The sequence below is a fragment of the Pelmatolapia mariae genome, linkage group LG8 (assembly GCF_036321145.2).
Source record: "Pelmatolapia mariae isolate MD_Pm_ZW linkage group LG8, Pm_UMD_F_2, whole genome shotgun sequence".
Taxonomy (NCBI): Eukaryota; Metazoa; Chordata; class Actinopteri; order Cichliformes; family Cichlidae; genus Pelmatolapia; species Pelmatolapia mariae.
In genome coordinates this window covers 19,922,384-19,944,171 of record NC_086234.1, presented here as the reverse complement: position 1 = coordinate 19,944,171, position 21,788 = coordinate 19,922,384, and the positions used below count along the sequence as shown (strand labels likewise).

At 44.0% G+C, this 21,788-nt stretch overlaps 1 protein-coding gene across 4 annotated transcripts in view; it reads right to left on the bottom strand.

Annotated features, from left to right (window-relative positions):
* Positions 1–21,788, bottom strand: part of raraa (retinoic acid receptor, alpha a) — a 140,742-nt gene that overhangs the window by 17,491 nt on the left and 101,463 nt on the right. The gene's annotated exons all lie outside the window — the stretch shown is intronic.

Sequence of the window (21,788 nt, the reverse complement as noted above, 5' to 3'; positions counted from 1 at the left end):
AGCACCTCAGTGCTTGTGTGTAAACAAGCCGTGTACAGTATATTATCAGAGGGGGTTGGCTCAGCAACACACTCCACGTGACTACACTTCAGACAAACCCTGCGCTTGCATGGTGCCTGCACTGCACAGTGGGCAAAATAACAAAAGAATGCCTGCCTGCCTGCCCCCCCCCACACACACACACACAACTATCCTTTTATACTGTCTCTGTGCAGGTGTCTACTTGCCAGTCTCTACGCGCACAGAGCAGATGGTGCAAGAGAAGATTATATTCAGAACAATCACAATAAATCTGACACCCTTATATGTTCCTGATTCCTGGAAAAGGGTAACAGACACAATCACACTACACCAAAATCTAGTCCCTCTAAAGCCTGCTTGTTATCTCTGCCATCAGGAGAAAAAAAACCCAAACAAAACATACTGCGTGTCCGAGCGGGTTTCAGGTGTCGGGAACAGTTAAGCTTCAAAGTAATAAAGCTCGCTTTGCATCAGCTAACAGTGACACTTAATAAGGCCTAGCATAGCGAGAGGCGTCGTTTATGAGGCCCAGATGTCATATGCCACTTTCGCACCGACGGCGACCTTTAAAGCTCTTGGTGTAAATTGGTCAATGTGATTTAAGGGGGGAAATATGTGGCTCAGAGGGGGGAGATAGTGGTTTTCATTATTTTTAAAAGCAAAAAAAAAAAAAGTTTTATGGAGTGAACAGAGGGATATGGGGAATGAAAATTATCTTTTTGGATAATGAAGGGTGGAGATAAAAGGAGGAACAACGAATCTAGCTGTAGGAAAGAGAACTGTGTTGTTTGAGTAATAAGCAAAAGATAAAAATACAAAACAGATGAACTGCCTACAGACATCAGCTTTAACTCCTCCCTGAAGCTTCAGAGTCATCAGCAGGTGGTATATCTGTCCAAGAGACTATTTAAAATCAAAAGAAATCTTCAATCTGACTCACGATTCCCATTTAGTTGAACTCGTGTGACCACCTGTTTAGTTGTGCTTGGATACAAAGAACGGGACTAAAGTCAAAGCAAGAAGGTCCAGCTCCAACCTGCTTTTGATCATATTTTATTGGTAAAATTCGGACCTGAAGTGATCATTTTAATTGACAAACACAGAAGCCTGGAAAGGATAATCAACGCCAAAATCAGCTGTATCCGTCTCACACCCGCTGCTGATGGATTCACTGCCTGCAGGCATCGTAGATGGAGAGAGGGGGTGGATGCTGTCTCACTGCGCAGCAAAGTTTACAAGATTTGCCAGATTTTAAGATGCGCGTCAAATTAAGCTTTCATTTTATCTTGATCATAACAATTCATATTAGCCAGACATGGGCACTGTAGTGGTTTAAAACTTACTCTCAGACTCAAAAGTATAAAAAAAGCGTGATAAAAGACACTGACTGGCTTCTTGCTCAATGCGTACACACGTAAAGAGCACAGTTATCAGCTCTAGATTGATGCAGTCTTTCACTTCACTTGGGCTCATTACAGAAAGCATCCAAACTGGAATCTTATCCAGAGCAGCAGGTGATTTAACTGGACCAGAACCTCACCAGCATCTATCATCACTGATATCAAAGAGGTAACGTGTATGTGCAGAGCCTAAAGGGTACTAAGAGACGCTACCATACCCTGCCATAGCCCGTTCATCCTGGCGCCATCTGGCAAGCAATTAAAAATAAAATAAACAAATAATAAAAATCAAAAAAGAAAAAAAATGATGTACCACCAGACAACAGGGTAGCTTCTTTCCTCTGACTGTGAGGACACTGAATTCAGCCTCCTACGCTTCATCATGAATTAAGCTTCAGTTATCAAATATCTCTTCATTCACTTTTTTTGGTAATACTTAGGGAACGCATCTGTTTGGTTATACAAGTTAGTGTTGTATAATGATCACTGAAATTAATCTTGAAAGCGGAATCAGTGTCCTCATCGCCGCATCTTTAAAGATTTATGCGTCAGATGAGAAAACTCAAGCTGCAGCTCAACCATGAAAAAAAAAAAAATATTTGCACTAAATCGGCAGGTGGTGTGGAAAGAAAAAGCACCACCCTAGACTCAACTATATTACACAAACTTCTGTTTGCACTTCAATCCAGGCATTCAATCCAATTATAAACATAACAGAGAATAGAGGGCAGGAATAATACATCCAAGAGAACATGTGTGGACATATCCAGGAAAAAAAATTACATATATAGGAGGTAATTTGTCCGAAGGACGTGAAGGATTCAGTCTGAATGAACATGACAAGGACGACAGATTGTGGGCAGGGAGATGGCCTGCCCTTTGCTTGCATATTGCCGTTTTATTGGTGTCATTATGAGCCATCTTTGCCCATGCCACTGGGCCATGTAGTCACCACACTCATGTCAAACAAATTAAACTTAAATAGAGCAGGCCTTACATAACATGGAATCTTTTCTCATTACGGGTAGAAGGGAAAAGAAAAAAAAAAAACATTCACAGTTTTGCGCGCTCTTCTGTGTCTCTTGATGTGGACTGATTACAGCCCTGCATTATTAGGGTGACCACAGAACTATTCATCCACATTAAAGCTGCCTTCATTAGAAACACATAGACAAACAGATGTGCCACCCACCCACACGCATGCATACACACACACAAAAATCACATCTATGCTTACATTTAAAGCAGGCTAAAGGGTCTCGGCCATTTAAAAAAGACCCAACAGTCGAAAACAAACACACACAGAATGTACGCTCGCTTAATGAGAGCACCCATGGAAATCTGGGACACAGGGATAAGAGTCTGTGAGAGGGCTGGCGACTGTAATTAAATACAATGGCTGGCTTCTGGAGCCTTGTCAAGCTGAGGCATGGAGCAAAACAATGGCAGGCCTGTGGACAGAGAGGCAGAGGAGCTCAGAAGAGAGGACAGAGCTACTTAGTCCTTAAGCAGCCCTCACCCAGGCATTATTCAACACCAGCCTGCATCCAAGCTCTGATCAACACCACCCATCTTACAAGCCTGCCTTTTGTATGATCTGCAAATATCATACGCACAAGCAGTGGAAAAACTGACTCACGCTCGCCTGGAGAGCTTCCCTCAATATCCTTGAAACACGTTAACACTGGGGATGTGTGTGTCTGTTAAGGTTTCCAGATCCGAGCCCCCTTCCAGAGCTCAGTCACCGCTGTTAACTTCAGCTAGAGTATCACTCCTTTAACCAAGGCAGAGCAACAAAGAGCAGACAATAACCTTAGGGGATGTCGGTAGGAGTTACTGATAAGAAATCTATTGTGCTTCGGTGGGGAACTGAAACACAAACCATATGGTCGCAACAGTTGTTGTTAAGCGGACACAAGGGTGAATGAAAGTCTGCAGCAGCCTGGAATTTTGTCAGACGAGTCCCAGCAGCGGGAATAAGCGACACAGACTGCCAGGTGTAACCAGCGAAAACCAAACTTGACATGGCGATGACTTGGAACTGCAGAACTCCCCTTAATCTCCTAGGACCTGGCGTCCACATATGTGGACATCACATTTTGGGTTATTTAGACCAAAATACTCAAGTTTGCTCTACAAAGGCCTGATATCCACTTACGAGGACATTATACTGCTACTGTTCTATTGAAATTTTAAACAAATATCCTCATTTGTGGCTCTCATTTTTCTTAGAAATGAAAATTTGGTAAAAAATAAAAATCTGGTAATTCTTTGCTTTTACATTCATTGGGCCCCAATATGCCCAAATATTAAAGATAAATTAAAAATGCATGCTGTGGAAGAGTTCGGGTCTTAGGAGGTTAAAGGAAGCTTTGTCTGACCGCTGACTCGTGACTGTGTCTGAAAGTTACGAACGGGGGCTAACAATGAAAAGTTTGAAGCATTCTTTGGTTAGAAATTGTAGCACAAAAAAGAACAGAGTTATCTAATAAAACCAATTCTGAATGACCAGTATGTCCAAGCACCTTGATTTAATTTAGTTACACGTCTCCTTTGATTCCCAGGCAAGTCTTATACACATGTGCGTGCATGTGCACGTGCGTGCAAGCTACCCCCAGATGTCTTAATAGCTTAATGTAGTGCGGTGTTCTCGAACTCAGAGCCAAAGCATTGTTGATTTAATTAAGTTCAAGTGTGAGTGGTCTGTAATGCTGCTCTTCAAATTCACTTTGCATACATCATGAGCCACAAGTGCACTTAGAGTGAAGCCGAGGCCTCCCAGCCACATCCTCCATAAGCAATTACCGCAACACTAGACTTAAATGGACAAATATGCACGAGAATGAAATGAAATTTATTCTTATGATAAACTATCCTTAGATGTAATACTGACATAAGATAGCCTGGCTAACATCAGCACTTCAAAGACATCAAGACCAAGAGGCATACACGCTCTCACACATACACAAACCCCACTGGCTATTATCAAGCCTCCAGACACCAGGCCGTCTCGGCCCAGCGCTGCCGAGCAGTTCTTGAGGTTCAGCTCTAGGTTAGTCCTCTGAGATTTGATTACCTTCATCCCCACTGGTTACTGGGGCCAGCTGTGAGGCATATTAATGAGATTTCACCATCATTAGGGAGAAGCTAAGTACATTAGCAGGCTGGCTGGTTGGCTGGCTGAACTGTAGTAAAGACTACTGCAGAAGAGGAAGGAGAAAAAAAAAGGGATGGAGAAAGAGAGAGGGCTTCATCGGGGTCCTCCACTTAGCTGAACCCTATTCAGTCAGACTATTGCGCTCTCTGGGTTCCATTAGATTATCTGGACACACAGACATGCACACGTACAGACACATGCCGGCCATCTGTACGCTACGTACGACATATAGACTTCCATTTGTGTTTCTGTACAGTGAGTGTGCTGGAGAAGAGACATCAGACAGACCACCATGCCACAGGCTGCTGCATTAGGACTCGCTTTGAAGTCTGCTTAAAATAATGAGGTGGGATGGCCAATGGAACAGCCCTGCGGATAGAGAAAGCCTAGGGAGTTGTAAGCCAATGTATCATGACTGTCCACAAAAACGAAAAGCAGCAACCTAAGAGCTGTAACAGAGCAGCAAGCGAGCAGAGAAGGGCATCATTCATGCACGGTGTTTGACTTTTACCAAATATTCAGACTTTACTTCTGTTTTTCAATGTAAGGAATGCGTGTGAGCATAACAGACAAAAAAAATTACACACACATGTACAGGAATGCTTTGTCAGCACTCTTCAATTACCGAAGGGGGAAATGGGACCGCTTCCTTGCTTACGGGGAAATCCTGCCATTCTCTAACAAAGCGTCATAACAGCTCTCTGCTGAAAATGGACTGGGGTTCCATTCGCCGCTTTCACACCGATTACTGATGGCAAAGTCACGCACGGCATCTGAATATGAGCTGGAGCGAGGGCACACACACACACACACACACACCAGCAGGCACGCACAGACTGACAGCTGTAAGGAGACGACCAGTGGGGTGTGTTTGTGTTCAAACACAGAGTGCGAACAGTTATTAGATGGGAGAAGGGGGAGGAAACTGGTGGCGAGGCCGACAGGCGTAAGCGAAAACACACGCTCACAAACAGGAGAGCCTGGGGAGGTTAACATCGGGCAGGAGCGGAGAGCAAAACCTCCTCCACTAAGTGAATTTTTCCAGTTCATATTTGCCAAATGTGAGTCCTAGAGCTTTGAGCAGCAGTCATATTCAAATTTCTGCTTGTCTACACACAAAATAATCAACAATATATAACTGAAGTTTTCCTGGTGGAGGGCTAGCAATGGTAATCATGTCTCCACAGCTGTTTTCATACAAACTGCTGGTAACGATGGGAGAATGGGCCGAGGACACAAGCTGTCCATTCGCTTTAGCCCTCAGCAGGAGATAACCTGCTTTGGATGTGTTCACACTACAAGCATAGATAACAACAGGCCGCTGACTGTGAAATCACCTGACAATTACCTGTGCTACCCTAAAGCAGAAAATCAGCATAATCAGACAACACACGGACTCTGTACTGGGGGCAGTTGGTATAAAGACCATTTAACCTGTGATCAGCCTGAGATAGTGACACATTTGCGCTCTCATGTGAAGTTCCTTCGAGCAATGTCTTTTAAATCAAAATGGCTCATGATTACAGCTTAGTTTGAACAATGTGAGTGTGCCACCTAAACATGCAAAGACAAGGACTCATAGGTAATATGAGCAGACTGCTCACAATCAGCGCTCATATGAAGCTGGGTTAGGGAGATTATTGGGGATTGCCTTACTTCCCTGGATGTGCTCCACCTAAGCTGCTGCATGTAAAACCTTCATTCTACCATCTCAACGTACAGAGAGGGGGCAGAGTGAGGTGACGAGAGGAGGACAAAGTGACAGAGGAACGCATGAAGTTACAGGACTCTGTCACTAGCGGGTCTCCAGGCTTTCTGAGCATAATAGCGACCACATATTTCCGGAGTTGTGCAACAACAACACCTGATTCCAAGCCCTGTTTGAAGGTCACGTGATTCACATATATATTTAAAATAAAGCATCGGACGTCACACTGCCCTTAATGCAAAGGAAGGGAAGCTCAAACTGACAAGTTTAGCCTGATTATATCATTTTCTGCAGCAGATGTAACATCACTTCCACTTAAGTGAGTGCACTGTGGTCTACATTTCAGGGAAATGACAGACTGGTATTTTGCAACCATTGCAGATATCCAAATTCTGCAGAGAGAGCAGAAATTGATGTGACAGCTTAAGTTTTTATTGTGCACCATGTTTTGAAGACTTCACTGACTCAAGACAAAAATTTTTTTGATGGATAACGTACCAAATTGGGGCCAAACACCCCAAGCCGCCAAAATCGTCCTATCCCATCTAGACTGCAAGAAAAACACACACGTATGTGAGTGATAAATGGGGGCCCGAGCAGAGGCCGAAGGGCAAGGCGGTTCCCGAGTAGGGAGTCTTTCTTGCCTGTTACTACGATCTCTCCTCAACACCAGGAAATGGTGATGTTTGTCTTGGACCAGGAGTGGGGAAAACAGCAGGTTGGGTTTAGCATGGGTAATTTATGACATCTTCACACCTGGACGAGCAGGAGTGTCTGCATGCATATATGTAACAATGAGATGCACTTTTATTTTCTGCTTTATTAATGGAAATAACTAACAAAAATGTAGTTAATCAAAAAGTCTTGTATGAAAAGAGCAAAAGTTAAAGGATTTTAAATTGGCGGTTGTCCCCTTTAAGGTATCCTCGTGCAGCAAACACAGCTCTCAGTGCAGATGTTATGCTTGGATCTCTCATAGGAAGTCCTATTCTGACCACCTGCTGGTTTGCACTTTCAACTTTCACTGGATATCCTCAATATGTCTGAATGCTGACTGCTGTGTTAAATTTCAATTCTGAGAAGGGGACAAGACATTTTTGGCTAAATTTAAGCTAGTCGAATGTTTCTCAGATACAACAAGATGATGAAAGAAATTCACATGACACTGCCAATAATAGGGTGAATTTACGATACAGAACCTTGGGAATTTTGAAGAAAACAATGTTCCTGGTTGCACTCCTGATCTGATAAGCGTTCTTTGGAGATACAGAAGGTTCTTTCACAAAGACCGCTGCTTGTTCTGTCTTTAGGTCTTAACCAGAGACCACTCATCACCAATTATGATCCTTTTCGTGACTGCATTAGCATTACAAAAAAATTTGTTTACTCCTTTACAAGTTTGGGGTCGATGAAATTGTAAATGTGCACCAGCAAATGCTCACATTTCCAGGAAGCGCTCCAGTTCTGCACAAACACTGGAAAACTCTCTCTGCATTTTAAGACAACTGATGTGAAGCAGCAAATAAGTTTATATTTATAAATGCAGAAAAACTGTATCTGGCACTTATGTAAATGTGGATCTGCCTCTCCAAACATGTATACTGTGTCATATTCTGTATGTGTCTCAGAGCCTGTGCGTGTGAACACCAGCATCTTCTTGTCAAGGCAAGGCCTGGTTTTTATCAGCGCAGTGGCCCCCATTATGTTCCCAAAGTCCTTCTCCAAGGGGCCCAAGAAAACTTCCCACTCTGTGCTGCCAGGACTCTGACATAACAACACGCCAGGTTTTCCTATCACAAATGGAGAACGAACTGAGAACATGTGTGGACAAACTGGATCGTGGGGGGAGGGAAAGAGCAGAGAAATGAGTAATTCAGCATATGGCAAAGGTGAGCTCTACGGGTGCTAGACTTTTCAGCGGAGACTTCATGTTAACCTCAGTAGCTGCTATGTCCTGCTGCTGATGCCACATGCTGGCTTTTGGTACAGCTAATTCTAAAAAACATTTCATAAATGCAATAAAACACTCCAACATTTAGGGACCCAACTGAAAGAAAAACAAAAAGACAAACACATCAGAAGGCATCCAAAGACTGCTATCTAGCTGGAGAGAACCACAAGATCCCTGGCAACAACGCTCCCCTGCAACCACGAGTGACGCGGTGTAACTCTACCCAGCAGCTGTCCATGCCTGCTGACTGACACTGGGACTATGTGAATTGGCACTCGCCCCAGGCTGACTGGAGATATCTGGCATGAGCTGATGGTGTGGGACATGGTGGTGAGCACAAGGGGGCAAAAGGCAGCCCCTGTAAGCCAGAGGATACCAGGATGTGCTCTGGAAAAGCAGCACGTTTTAGCAGCCTGTCGCACTATAGTGGAGACTCCGTGATAGTGAGTGCAAGAATATAAGCTCTTGATTAGAGAGCCAATAATCCACATGATGCCCACAATGGATCTGCCATTGAACATGGAGTTACTTTAAAAAGCTGATCACACACATTTAGCAGCTGTATAGAGCTGAGTATAATGACTGACCTACATTAAGGGAGAGTCAGGGTGGGGAGCGGGAGGAGAGAACATCTGAAGAAAAAAGACGAGATGAGCGACAGGACCAAGGGAGGATGGTGACACGTGAGACAAACATTTCAAAAGCAGGACCCAGATAAAAGCTCCGCATGCTGGCATGTTTGCTTTTAGACGTTTAGTTCAAAGTAAGAAAAAGCAGAAGGTGTAACCACAGTGTAACCTTCCTTTGTCAGCCATTATAAAAGGGAATTTACGCACCGTTTCTGGAGTAACATACAGCTGGGTTACTTCAGTACAACTCAAGATCAAGGTCATCATCGGATCATAACAGGAACACATGCAAGTAAAACCCCGGCCCTTTGCAAACTGCTCTTTAATGTTACCACTCTGACTTTAAAAACGACTTCATGAAACATTAAGCCTCTCTGTTACAGAGTGCCTGCATTGGTTAATTATAGAACTATGCATGAGGAGATGACTGTGTACATGTTTTTGGGCTTTTTTCCCCTAAGATAACAAACTGTACTCATGCACACTGTGAGCCAGGAGGGTGCCAAAACAATACTAATCCTGGGCCACCCAATACAGACTCAGTGTGTGGTCTGACAAAAAAGCCTTGAAGGTTAGCATTTACTCATCTGGGTGATGCCGTTTTGCAGAGCCACTTAGAAAGAGTGCAACATAAGCTTCAATTCCCTCTATTCCCATAAAAGCCTCAAGGTCAGTGGCATTACAAGCAGAGTTGGAGGGTCAGGGGCCTGGAAATATTCTTGTGACCTTAAAGTAATCATGAAGAGAGACAGGTGCTGGGGAGGAAGGAACAATGGTTTAGAGAGAGGGTGAGTTTGTGAACACTGCACGTCTTTTTCGAAAATTACAGTTGAGTGATGCGAGACAGATGATTTCAGTTAGAGTGGAGATCATGAACACATTTCTGCCTTCAGCATTTAAAAACAACGACACACTAGGAAATGCTGGAAAGTGCATTTCATACAGGAACTGAATTACATTCACACACATTAACCGGGCCCTATTCATCTTTATTGGCTGGAGTGCCACACACATTGCCTCTCCTGGTGTTTGAAGGCCAAAAGGCCTTCATGAATACTTGCGCTCTAGTGTTTGCACTTCACTTGCTAACAGAGAGGTTATCTGCCCATTGACACTCACTAATCCAATGTGACTGGCAGCATTCAAAGTCCTCCGTTCTTAAGCGCATATTCAACAGTGGAGGAAGCGGGTCATAAATATGGGAGGGAGAAAAGGGCTATTTGCATTAGAGGGCTGAAGTGGACAAGGAGAGGCCTCGAAGAGGTAGATAAAAAAGGGGGAACGAGGATCAAGAGAGGGGGGAAAAAAAGAGAAGAGGATCACGAGGATCTGGAGAGAAGAGAGGATCACCAGGGACAGGCTTTGTCATGTTAAGTCGCCTCTCTCAGCCCATGTTCTCCCTTTCTCCTCCTCCTCTCTCTGGAGAATACAATAGTCAATCACAGGGGAATAGATTATAAGGGTCCGATCTTCTCAACTTCAGAGCAGGATAGTGACATTGGAAGTGGGCTTGAGGTCGCAAATAAGCGTGTGCGGGACTCAAGTGGGTGACGGCGTGTGCTCAGGGCGAGCAGCGACCCACAGGGTAGAAAACAGAACCCAACAAAACCTACAGAATACCTCGAGTGCACACAACTTGAGCCAATTTCAGCAGGGCCAAATTTTAAATTTACAACATTGAAATCTCTACATCTATATATGCAAAAATCCACTATTTCATTTGTGTGCTAGTTAAGTGTGTGCGTGATGCAATCTCGCACCTTTAAATAAATGAAAAACACACTTTCTAATTTTGGCCTGTTTCGAAACAACATAGCAGAGGTCAGAAAGCAAATATTGGTTATGTGGCAATAAAAATGCTTTAAAAAGTGCCTCTTCATCACGCCATTTCTCCCCAAAATTAAGAATCCTTTTAGGTTTGTCACTTCATTTACTTGTCAACATGAGTTACAGGTTATAGTTAAACCTTACATCTGCCTTCAAGGCTCAGCAGGTTAATGTGCATTCCTCTAACGTAGACTGCAAACATAATGACCATGGTTCCCTTCATAAATTAGCTAAAAGTACCAATGTCAGCTTTAGAGTTAAAAGGGCATTGTGCATGTAAATGGAGGCATCTGCAAGAGTCTGGACAAGATGATGCAGCCGGCATGCCATTATCCTGTCACTAGTCTGTTAAAGAAGTCAAAGATGCTATGACCCAAGGGCTTTTTTTTTTTTACTAGATCGGCAAAGTGGTTAGAGTGGCCTAAAGACCCCTCGGAGACAGCTGACATATGCAGAATTGCCAGACGCAGAGGAAAACAAGCTAAATGCAATTTAGTGAGGCTGCCCATCCTTCATATACAGAGATTTGGAGCCTATACCATTGCCTGACGAGGCTGCACATTTGACAGAACCATTCTGCATAAAGCAATGCGAGTAAATCCAAAGACGAGAATAGCAGCTTATAACAAAAGTTCCCCTAAAGGCTGCACAGCCAGCCAAATCTTCTCCTGCTCATGCCCCTTAATGATGAGTGATGACAGGCGTTTTATTCAAATGTCTGGTGCACAGTGTCGGTAGGGCTCCTCGGTGAAGATGTGGGCAGAGTGAGGGGTAAAACTGGAGAGGCAGCAGGAGGCACATTCAATTGCATTTGATGACAGTGCCATCGCAAAAAAAAAATAAAACCCAAATGCAGAGGTGCATGTCAATAGCGCTGGGACATTAGGTTTGCTCTGTGTTTAGGACAAATGGCTGCTGACAGCAGGCAGAGTCATTAAGGGAGTGCAGTGGGATGTTACTAGAATTTAATGGAGGACATGTTTAGCTTCCTCGGGTATGGGTCGTGCTCTTCCCTTCTCTTCCCCTCTCTGTGGGTGCTGTCTCTGTCTCTGCAGACACTAATTTCCTGCATGGATCCCTGACCTTTCAATATAACCTGGGGGAACCATTTGATCACAGCACAGACACACATAAACCACACACCATTTCCTGTGATATGGCTGCCCACCAGTCAGTGGGACTGTTTTTTGTCAGACGACATTGCCTCTTAGAAATGGAAGCCTTTATCATAGAACATCAAGTAACTACATCTTCTTTTTTTCCATTAAGGACACAACTTCCCTTTTTTTCCTTCTTTTTTTTAAGAAACAGTAACAAAACTGAAAGTGACTGACTTTCAAAAAACAATCTAGTTTATAAGTTTTGTGAGGTCGCCATTATTGTCAAACTAGTTTAAAAGTGAAAACATGAATACAGTTGTGCTCCAAGCCAAGCGCTTGGATTAGCCTGGTGTTAAAGCTCCCACCTCTCCCTCCTGTCCTTTTCCCCCCAGGGTTCAGTTAACCCCAGCTGGCCTTTGCTGATTCAACTGCTGCCTCTGCCAGCCCTGTGACCTGGGCTTCATTATGACCCTCGGGGGCGACTGGGTCTCGTTTTGCTGCGACCCAGTTCCACTGCAATAGGAACGTATGCCACTCCCAGTTAACTCTGTCCATTAAGCTAAGTGGGGCCCGTCAATTATTCAACAGTTTCCAATGTATAATTAAAGAGATAAGGTGTACTGTCATGAATAGCGGCACACGCAGGTGAGGAAAGACAGCAGTACTTTTAATTCAGCGTTCTTTGTTATCATATATCTGAATGGCAAATTTTTTCCCAATGTGATGAGAGGGATGTTCAGAGAAACAATAATGTTAATCAGTAATAAAAAGCAGCAGCAGGGTGTTTCATAATCATTAGATAAAAGACAGGCGAGAGGACAAAATGAGGAAGTGGAGAGTTAGGGGAAGTGGGTCAGCATAGGGATGATGAGAAGATTAGAGCTGCATAGAAAGAAAAAGATGCACGGCACAAAGGATGGGTAGAACATACTCTGTGTGTTTATTCTGATGCTTAAAAAAAACCCCAAAAAGCCCCCAGCTCATTTATAAATCACAGTGAACTCAAACGAGAGTGAGTGCAGAGAGAAAATTAGGCCATAGTTTTAAAAGCAAGAGAAAGCAGATTTACAGCGCTGCCCGCCCACCCTCCCCCCCTGCTGTGTAGGTGTGCGTCCTGGGGGAGCCCGTGATGTTAATACAGTTATTAAGCCTCTCCACTGAAGCCTGCTCCACCTCCTCTACCCCAAGCATCAAGGAGTTCTCTGCCTGCCAGGCAGCGGGCAAGCTTGCCTCTTCCACAATGAGATCAAACAGACCCAAGTAGGCCAGCTCAGGGGAAGCCTGTGATGAAGCGTCCCACTGAGCAGCGAGGGCAGGTGGGGTTGGGTATGTCAAGCCCAAGGAGAATCCCAGCAGGCTTTAGGAGAAGGGGTGGGGGTTAGATTTTAACCTTGCGATAGCTCCTCCTTCACTTCTTCTTCTCTTTAAAGTCAGCTGACCAAGATTCCCATGCACCTCTTCTTGGAGTTGGGGATTACAGCCATGAAAGGTTTTAGTGAATGTATATGAGAGCTGACTTTTTCTCTCGTTAGCTTCAAGGATATGTGCAGCCATCAAGGAGGTTTGCAGGTTGATAAGACGTGCACGGCGTACAGCCAGGAAAGCCCCCCCCCCCCCCTCTCTCTCACAACCTAACTGGTTAACCCTGTAGCAGGGTGTAGGTGTGTGTGTCTAATCGCTGCGTTACATCCAATCTATAATTCAGACAGGACAGGGAAGATTAGTGTTGCATCTCCTGCCTGTAGCCAAAGGGAGCAAATTTGGACAAACATCTAGACAGCGTGCAAAAGTTGTTTTTTCTAAAGTACTAGCAGGGTTTGTTTTTTTTCCACTTATCTGCAGCAGTTTTTAACAGGAATATAAATGAAATGGCAAAGTTTTGACAAACATTGTGACAATGCTGGCCAACTGGCTCGCACACATTAGGAAGATCACAGGAGGGCGTTTTGTGTCATGATGACACTTGAAACTAAATGAAAGGAAAAAAAGTTAATGACTAAAGAGATGGGCAAGATAAAGCGTAATGTGCTGTAACGTGGTAAATAGGACGGGGATATAGGTCATTCTGTACCAGACTCAGTTCGCCAACACTGGCCTGTTGGCAGCTAATGGATGCAGGCCAAGTCTCTATCAGTCGCACTAGAACACTAATAATATGAGTCACCGTGCCAAGAATCTCCCCTTCTCTTTCCCTCTCCCAGTTTTATCCCTTTACTCGTTTGCCCCTCTTCCTCCTTTTCCATTTGTTCTCCGCTGCTTTTTGTTCAGAAGGAGAAAAGGCCAAAAATCCAGAGACCAAAAAAATGACATTAAACCCCCTGAAAGGCTCCACAGAGATTACTGTTTGAAAATGCCAGCCCCTGCCCGCCTCCCCCTCCTTTCCCCTGCGCCTGAGATCTCTTTTTCCTCTCTCCCCTTACCTCCATCTCAATTTCTTTCAGCTGAGAGGTGCTGACAGCCCAGACACAATAATCTGGCTCTATTGTGGAACTGCCACAGTGGCAGCAGCGCTGTGCAAAGGTTTCCCACGTATGGCGCGAGGGCAAAGCGGGGTGTCACGTCACGGCAGTGCCACTGAACAGTGCCGCTACAAGGGGGTGGGGGGGACTGGTAACTACTTGCAACAGAGCACCATGCAGAGCTGCTTGACAACTCCAGTTCAAAATGTTGTCACCTTTTCCATTAGTCAGCTCCGGGGCTCGAGCAGAGACCGAGAGGAGGGGAAGGACTATCTAAAATCAGAAGTGTAGGAGCTCCTTGACAAAAGCACAAAGAGGGCTTCTCTTTGATCAAAATGCTATCACTGGGAGCACAGAAAAGATCATCTGAAGGTTGTTAGACTATGGTCAAAACAAAGCAAAAGCCCAACACTGGAACACCAACTGAATTATTTAGTGAGATCCATCATATCTTTGGGCAAACCTAGTGGAGCAAATGTATTTCTTCATACACTTTTCTCTGTTTCCTTTGTCTTTTCAGCCAACTATAAAAAGCCTTCTACAGGTTACTGTTAAAAATCTCATGGAATAACAGAATGCGCCCTCCGAGCTCCAAGTGCTGCATGGCTGCATATTTCCCCGTAAGCCCAGCCTTAAACTGAAAGGATATCCATGAAAACGGGACTATTTTTTAAAGAAAAAAAATAAGGAAAGGATAAGGAAAAGAGAATCATTTGTGTCTGATTTTTAACCAGAGAAGAGCGTGTCTGTCATCCTGAGGGCTGCGTCGTCTCTGGGTAAGAAATTCAGAAAACCAGAAGGTCGTTGACTTAACTCCACTCATTGCAAAAGGAACAAGCAGCAAGGAATTCCGGCACATTATTTTTCCCCGGAACAAAGAAAGGACCTCGGCATCTGACATAACCATTTAATTAACATCATATGGGCCTAGAAACGCTCTCTCCTTACTATCAGCCAGGGTACTTCAATAACAATAGCCCAGATAAGAGAGAGCAGGTCACAGCAAAGGTTTTAAAAGACAAGAACACCTCCCTTTTGAACACACAGCAACTCCACTCGTAACAAACAGGATCGAGTTGTTTCAGTCTGCACTCGTCACCTTTCATAACTCGCACTGGTTTGGAGCTGCTCAGCTAGGGTGCATCTCTTGGCTCACAGAGAGCACAAACATATCAAACGTGGTTACGGGGGAACAAGCGGCATGTAACCCGAGCCCGTCTGCCCCCTTCAGTCGGACATGCTGTCCTATCCATCACTATCCAGCTCTATACTCTTCCTTCCCACCTCGACCACACTGCTGGCAGTCTATTTCATCCTGGTCCCAGGTGGGTCTTTAAGAGTCAAATGTCAGAGGCCGAGCTGCAGCCAGACACATAATGAATATGAAGCGATTCAGAGGGGCTGTGGGAAAGAGAGGAGACTGGTGTCCAGACAGTCCTGAGTCATGCTGAGCAGACCTTTGGCTGGGATGATATGAGAGAGAACCACAGAGGAAATGCTACACAACATGGACATCTGATGTTATTTAGAAAGGTGCTTTCATAAATCAAGACATATGAACAGGTCTCATCTTCCTCCAGACTTGCCCTGTATGTTCCTTTGGGGCTTGTTAGAAACGGAGATAGCAGGTTAAATATAAACCAGAAAACAGACTCCAGTTATTATCTACAATGAGATCATCTGAAACACCGAGACCGTTTGCTATGTTAGGAGCTGGCCTGCTGGCTTAATAAAAGCATAGTTGAAGCCAAGGGGATTTTATTTTGATGTGCACAAAATAACTGCGGAACATTTTGTGATGGGATCACACCTGCTGAGATGCGTTCTCAGACCAAATATTTTATATTGACACCCCAAATGAGGATGGGTCACCTGAGGATTTATAAATAGATTACAAATTAAAAACAATATGGGACGGCAGTGTAAAGCTATCATTCCCACACCCTTTACACGCTGTGCTTGTGGGTCGGATCGCACACGTGTTTGAACTTGACCTTCATTCTAATCTCAAATACACACGTGTAAAGTTTCATGGCTGCATATTGCACAATTGAAATGCTACAGTGTTGAGAAACTCTGCCCACAGACTGAAGGGACATGTAAACACCTGCCATATAAAAACAGCCTTTAAAAGGCAGTCCCTGCTACAGCAGGTGTCACCGGGAAACACACAGACTCACTAGGTGAAAACAATAGCAGTCATGCTGTTGGAGCTGATAAATAAGGGCAGGTCTGATTCAGGACTCCATTCTGAATTTTTTTCCCCTTGCATTCAAAGCAAACACGAGCTGTGGCAGAGCATTCGTTTTCAGTTAACAACACCAACTGAGACACGGTGCTATTTTTTTTGTCCCGCTCATGTGAAAGTGCCAGGCTTTTGTATTTTTAGCACACTAACCTCTAACCTATTTTTTTCCCCCTCGCTGTCCCGCTCTCAAAATAGGCGGGCATTCCACTGCGGTGTATGTGCAAGTGTGCGTTTGTGTGTGAACTACTTGAGGTGTGCACAGTTGTCATCCATGTGATGCTAACACAGATCCCCAGAGGCAAAAACTGAGGATGAGTGTGCTGGTGGGAAGCAAACAGTCCTGTGCTCTGGCCTGGAGCTAGTGGCCTGAGAGAGCCTGGCTGACTGCACAAGAGAGGCAGAGGCATGCAGCGGTCCTCTGCAACTGATGAAACAAGGCAACATTCCATGTAATCACTCTATATATAGAGGATGCAGAAAAAAAGAAGGTTGGAGGGCAGGAAATCTTGTAAAATATGAGGAAAAATTAGGGCAGGGAAGCATTAAAGATTAATCGCCACACTGACTGCCCGGCTCAGGCTTGCCATGCGGAGAATGCCACCACGGAGATGGGAAACAGGGAGGGAGATAAAGTGTGAGAAAGGACACACTTTAGGAATGAAAATGCCTCGCAGATGAATTCTGGGATGATAAATGTCCGTGGTTCAATACCCTGATGAATTTATGTGTGCTCCATTGTGGGAGGGTGGGGATAAAACATGGAGATGGGGAAGAGATGGGAAGCGCAGGGAGAGAGAGAGAGGGGAAGAGGGAGACAGTGTGCCGGTGAGCTAGCCATGCAGAGCACATTGCGAACAAGCCATCTGTAGAGATAAGTAAAGAAGTGATTACAACAGGCCCAGCTCAATTTCTGACAGTTGACGCTTGACTGCCCCTGAAGAGCCGAATTGATTTAAATGAAGAAGCAATGAATATTTTAGAGGGCAGAATCCCCCTTTAACCTGAACAGTTTTGATCTCCCTCCCAGCCCCGTGCGTGTGTGTGTGTAACAGTACAGACATCAGGGAGAATGTAATTATTGATAGTGAGATTACAGCCCTGTTGTCGCAATGGCTGCAATCAGCTGCCTCCTTTAAGCCCTGATGAATCAATGACACTGCCTGGATCTTTTCTGTCTGCACTGCTTTGTTCATCAAAGTCAGCTTTGCAGTGTACACCAACCCTTGTTTGGGGATTTAGCGGCAAACCAAACTGGTGTACAGTACACTTTGACTTTTGCCTCCGGCTAATTCTCTCCGCAAACAAGCTGAGGCCCATCAGTTGGTTTGAGCGTGCGTTCATGTGTGCACAAAGGAAAAGAAAAAAAAGAAATGCCCAGACAAAAATATGCTGAACCCGTGATGTACTCGATATGCAATAGCAAGGCATTACGTCGCGCCACCTGCAAGACAACATCAAAGTTGCGAGCCAGCTATCGCAGTGTTTGGAAGTAAAAAGCCGGTTATTCTGCCACTCTGTTCAAGGTGAGGGACCACACCCAGTCATTACATTTTGTGGAGTGACTGAGCCAACGGGCATTTAAACAAACAAAAACACGCATCTTTGTTGCTCTTGGTAAACTTACTGCAGCGACTGTTGTAAGTAACTGTTGAATTGCATTAAAAGGGCAACAACTGCTCCACAGGTAGGTGGCACGGTGCCGTTTTTGGGAGCAAGTGATGGCAGGTTGTGAAATGCTGCCCTGCAGCATTTCCCAGGAGAATGGCAGGAGCAATGCTGAACTCTGGTCACCCCTCTGCCATTGCAAACATACCTTGATGACACAATTTGTTATTGATGTTACCCTGAAGGTGAGAGCGAGCGTATTCCAGTGGACAATCAGATCGCACTCTTTCACCCACACACATCTCCCCGCTCTGTGATGTCCCAGGCATGCAGGCTACTAAATCGCAATCACCTTTGGTTGATCGGGTTTAGATAGATGTGGCAAAATGAGGAGACTGCCTAATGCTTTCCTTCTCTAGAAGAACAGATGACCTTGTCTCAGAGCTGTGCATCCATTCCGCCAGTCCCATCAAGTCCGGACCAATAAAGCCCCACAATAAAATCCTGATGTTCATGATGGCACCAAGACACATTTGTGTACAAGCAAAAAACATAAGACTCAGGGACTCCACAGTCGCATAAAGGGCACTGTCATTCAGGAATACTAAGGCCTGGAATTTGCATTCCTGCCTTATATAAACAAAGTCACAAGCTGTAATGTTATTAAAGTGGCTTTGCCAAGAAATCCTTGATTGTCCCAAGAAAATAAAATTTGTACTTTATGATCTTCCCCTCGTAGGATAGAACCCACCCCCACACACTTCTGTGCCAGAAACCGACAGTACTCTAGCCAGTTCTGCTTAGTGACCGGACTCACCGTTTATTTTCTGTTGTTCATGTTTTTCCAGTTTCCAGCATGCACTATAAAAAAAATGCACATAGAAATAAAAGGTGCAAGAAGTGATATTTGCATTTCTTTCGTAAGGCTGACACAATCTGTTCTCCTGCACAAAGTCCAAACACATCACCCACTGTTTTCCGTGTTTCAGTGTTGCCTGACAACACAAACAATTACGGATGCTTTTTGTTGTGCTGTCTGATACTGCAGACTCAGAAAAAACTAAATGGATTTGCCTGTAAATCTGAAACTTAAAAAAAATGCAAATTCAAAAAACTGCTCTTACAGCCACAAAAAAAAAAGGGGGGGAGGACTTAAGGACTAAATATCAATACTGTTGATATAAGCACACTTTCATCATCTTTCATCATCAGAAGACAAACATGACAAAGAATGCTTTGCTCTCCATCTCACATATGCTCTATGCAGTGACTGCCTTCTTTTACACTGTAGACAGCCTGAGAAACCCAAAGAGCAAGACGCCCATGGGCTGCAGAGCATTTGAGCCTACCGTGCAATCCCCCCTTTCCCCCATATCCCCAGTTTTTAGTGTGTGACAGTCATGTGAACAAAGCCGCGTGCATTCTTTCGTGCATGAGCCTATAACCGCTGTAAGGATTCTGACTGTGACTCAGTGAAAAATCAAGTGGATTTAATCTGCAAGGCCACAGACTTTTCACCCGAGCCATTCAGAGCCTTCTTCCAAGTAGAACCAAATTACAAGCAGCACACAATGCCTATGACTGGGCAACCTGGTGATAAACAGAGGCTACATGTAAACAGTCAAACCTCTTAATACGCACCATCTTTTAAGAACTCGTTTTACAGGCTCATAGTGTGCTGGATTAAATCAATTAATGTAAAATGGAAACATAATCTTTCTCATATTGCACCTTTCAGTCTCTTTAAGGATCCCCTCGGGAAAAGACCAGTCTCCTATGATTAGTTAGCTAGCCTGGCAAAAGAGACTGAACATTGGTTATGTATCATAACCCCTACTCTGCGAATGCTGTTGTAGGCCTTAACCCTTTATCATCCAAGTATCATACTTACTGTGTAATTCTGACTGTAAAATGACAAAAATAATGCTCATCTTTCTTTTCTCTCTAGCACAAAATGATTGAGGGGATATGAAAATCTAGGCAGGGCTGGTTTTTCTGTCTGTATTCAAAAAGCAGTACTTACAAATGCATTGTGCGACCATGATACACCGAATATCCCGGCGAAACTTGACTTCTCTTCTTTCCAAAAATCATTAATATTGTCTCTAGAACAAACAGTTATAAAGATGTGATCATCTGTCATTTAACTATAGCATTACAGGTTCAAAACAGCCCTGTCTAAGGGGATTTTTAAAAAATGGATGACAATGTTAGCCATCTTCACTATTCAACATGCCAGAATGTTGATCATTGCCTTCAAAACCAAAAGTAGCCAACTGGGTTCTCGTATATCAGGAGTGCATGAAGGGGCTCTAACAGATGAATAACAATGGAAGAAATGCTGATTCCATGTCTTAAGCTAGGTATAATTCAAATGTATATTGGTGATGCAAGTAAGAAAATGAGGAGTAAATCTGAATGTCAGTAAATCCAAGCTAAGCAACAGCAAGTCCTGTACGACTTAATTACACCCCATTGGTGTGTGCTTTGGACTTTATAACGTTTAAATGCACAAAAGAAGCAATTTGAAGGAATATCACTAAAGGGAAGGGAGTAGACTCAAAAGTATAATATGGCCTTGTTAAAGAACCAATAATACTGGGATGAAGCACCCATATGATGTGGATTTATACCCACTCACTTAGTGAGTCCAGAAGGCCATTTTAGGCCAGATTCACTTTAGCAAAGATGTCACTGAGTGCATGCTTAGAGCCAGAAAGCTCTTCTGTGAAGCCTGTAATGAATAGTTAGATCCAATGTGGAGGGGTTGAAAAAACAGAGGACCAAAAAAGAAAAGCACAGAGGGGGTAAAAAGAAAAAAAATGGTAAGACCTACCAGGAAAAGTGCAGAGGAACATACCATGACACTACTCTCTGTGAACTTCAAAAAACAAAAAAGCAAACAGATGTTTATGGGATTGTCTCGTGATTTTTTTGAATCTGGTTCGTTTGGATTCCTGCGTGAGAGCGGGGAGTGACGAGGAAATCTCACGCTGTTGTCTGGGTTGTTTTCTAGCCCTATGATCCAATAAGCCTTTGAGCCACGTGATGACACTTACGGATGTTGCGCCTCTCTGCTCTACACCCTCCCGTCAATGTTCTCTGGTTGTGCACTAAATTTTTTATTACATTCAAGCAGTAAGGCAAAGAGCAGATATGCTACCCCTCACCCACACACTCTCTCCCCCTGCAATTCCTCCATTGAGCAAAACAATGTGGAGTCGAGTAAAGGATCAGAGGTCTTTTCCTGGGCCAAACCCCCACAGTCTCCCCTCAGACGAGCTCACATGGTTTGAATCAATGCCGCCACTAGAGCTGTTTTAGTGGACCGGTTCAATAAATACTATCAGGCTCTTTGAATATCTGCTTAGAAAAAAAAAATGTACGGGCTTCGCCTCTTTACTCAGGAGAGATCTTTTTCAAAACAAATAATGAGATGAGAAAGATGAAGAAAAGATTACAACACGTACAAAATAGTTATGGCTGCTTTTGTCTTTTGTTGTTGCTGCCAAACATTAGAAATTCCTGTCTAAATTTCCCTTTGTCGTGCGTTTCTATAGTCTTGAGACAAGGAGGAAATTGGTCCTTAAGAGCCCGTGGAGATTCCTGCCTTTTTATTTTTTTTTTTTAAGCTCCTTCAGCAGTGAAAGACAACAGAGCTATCTCTTTATAAAAAGGGCCTG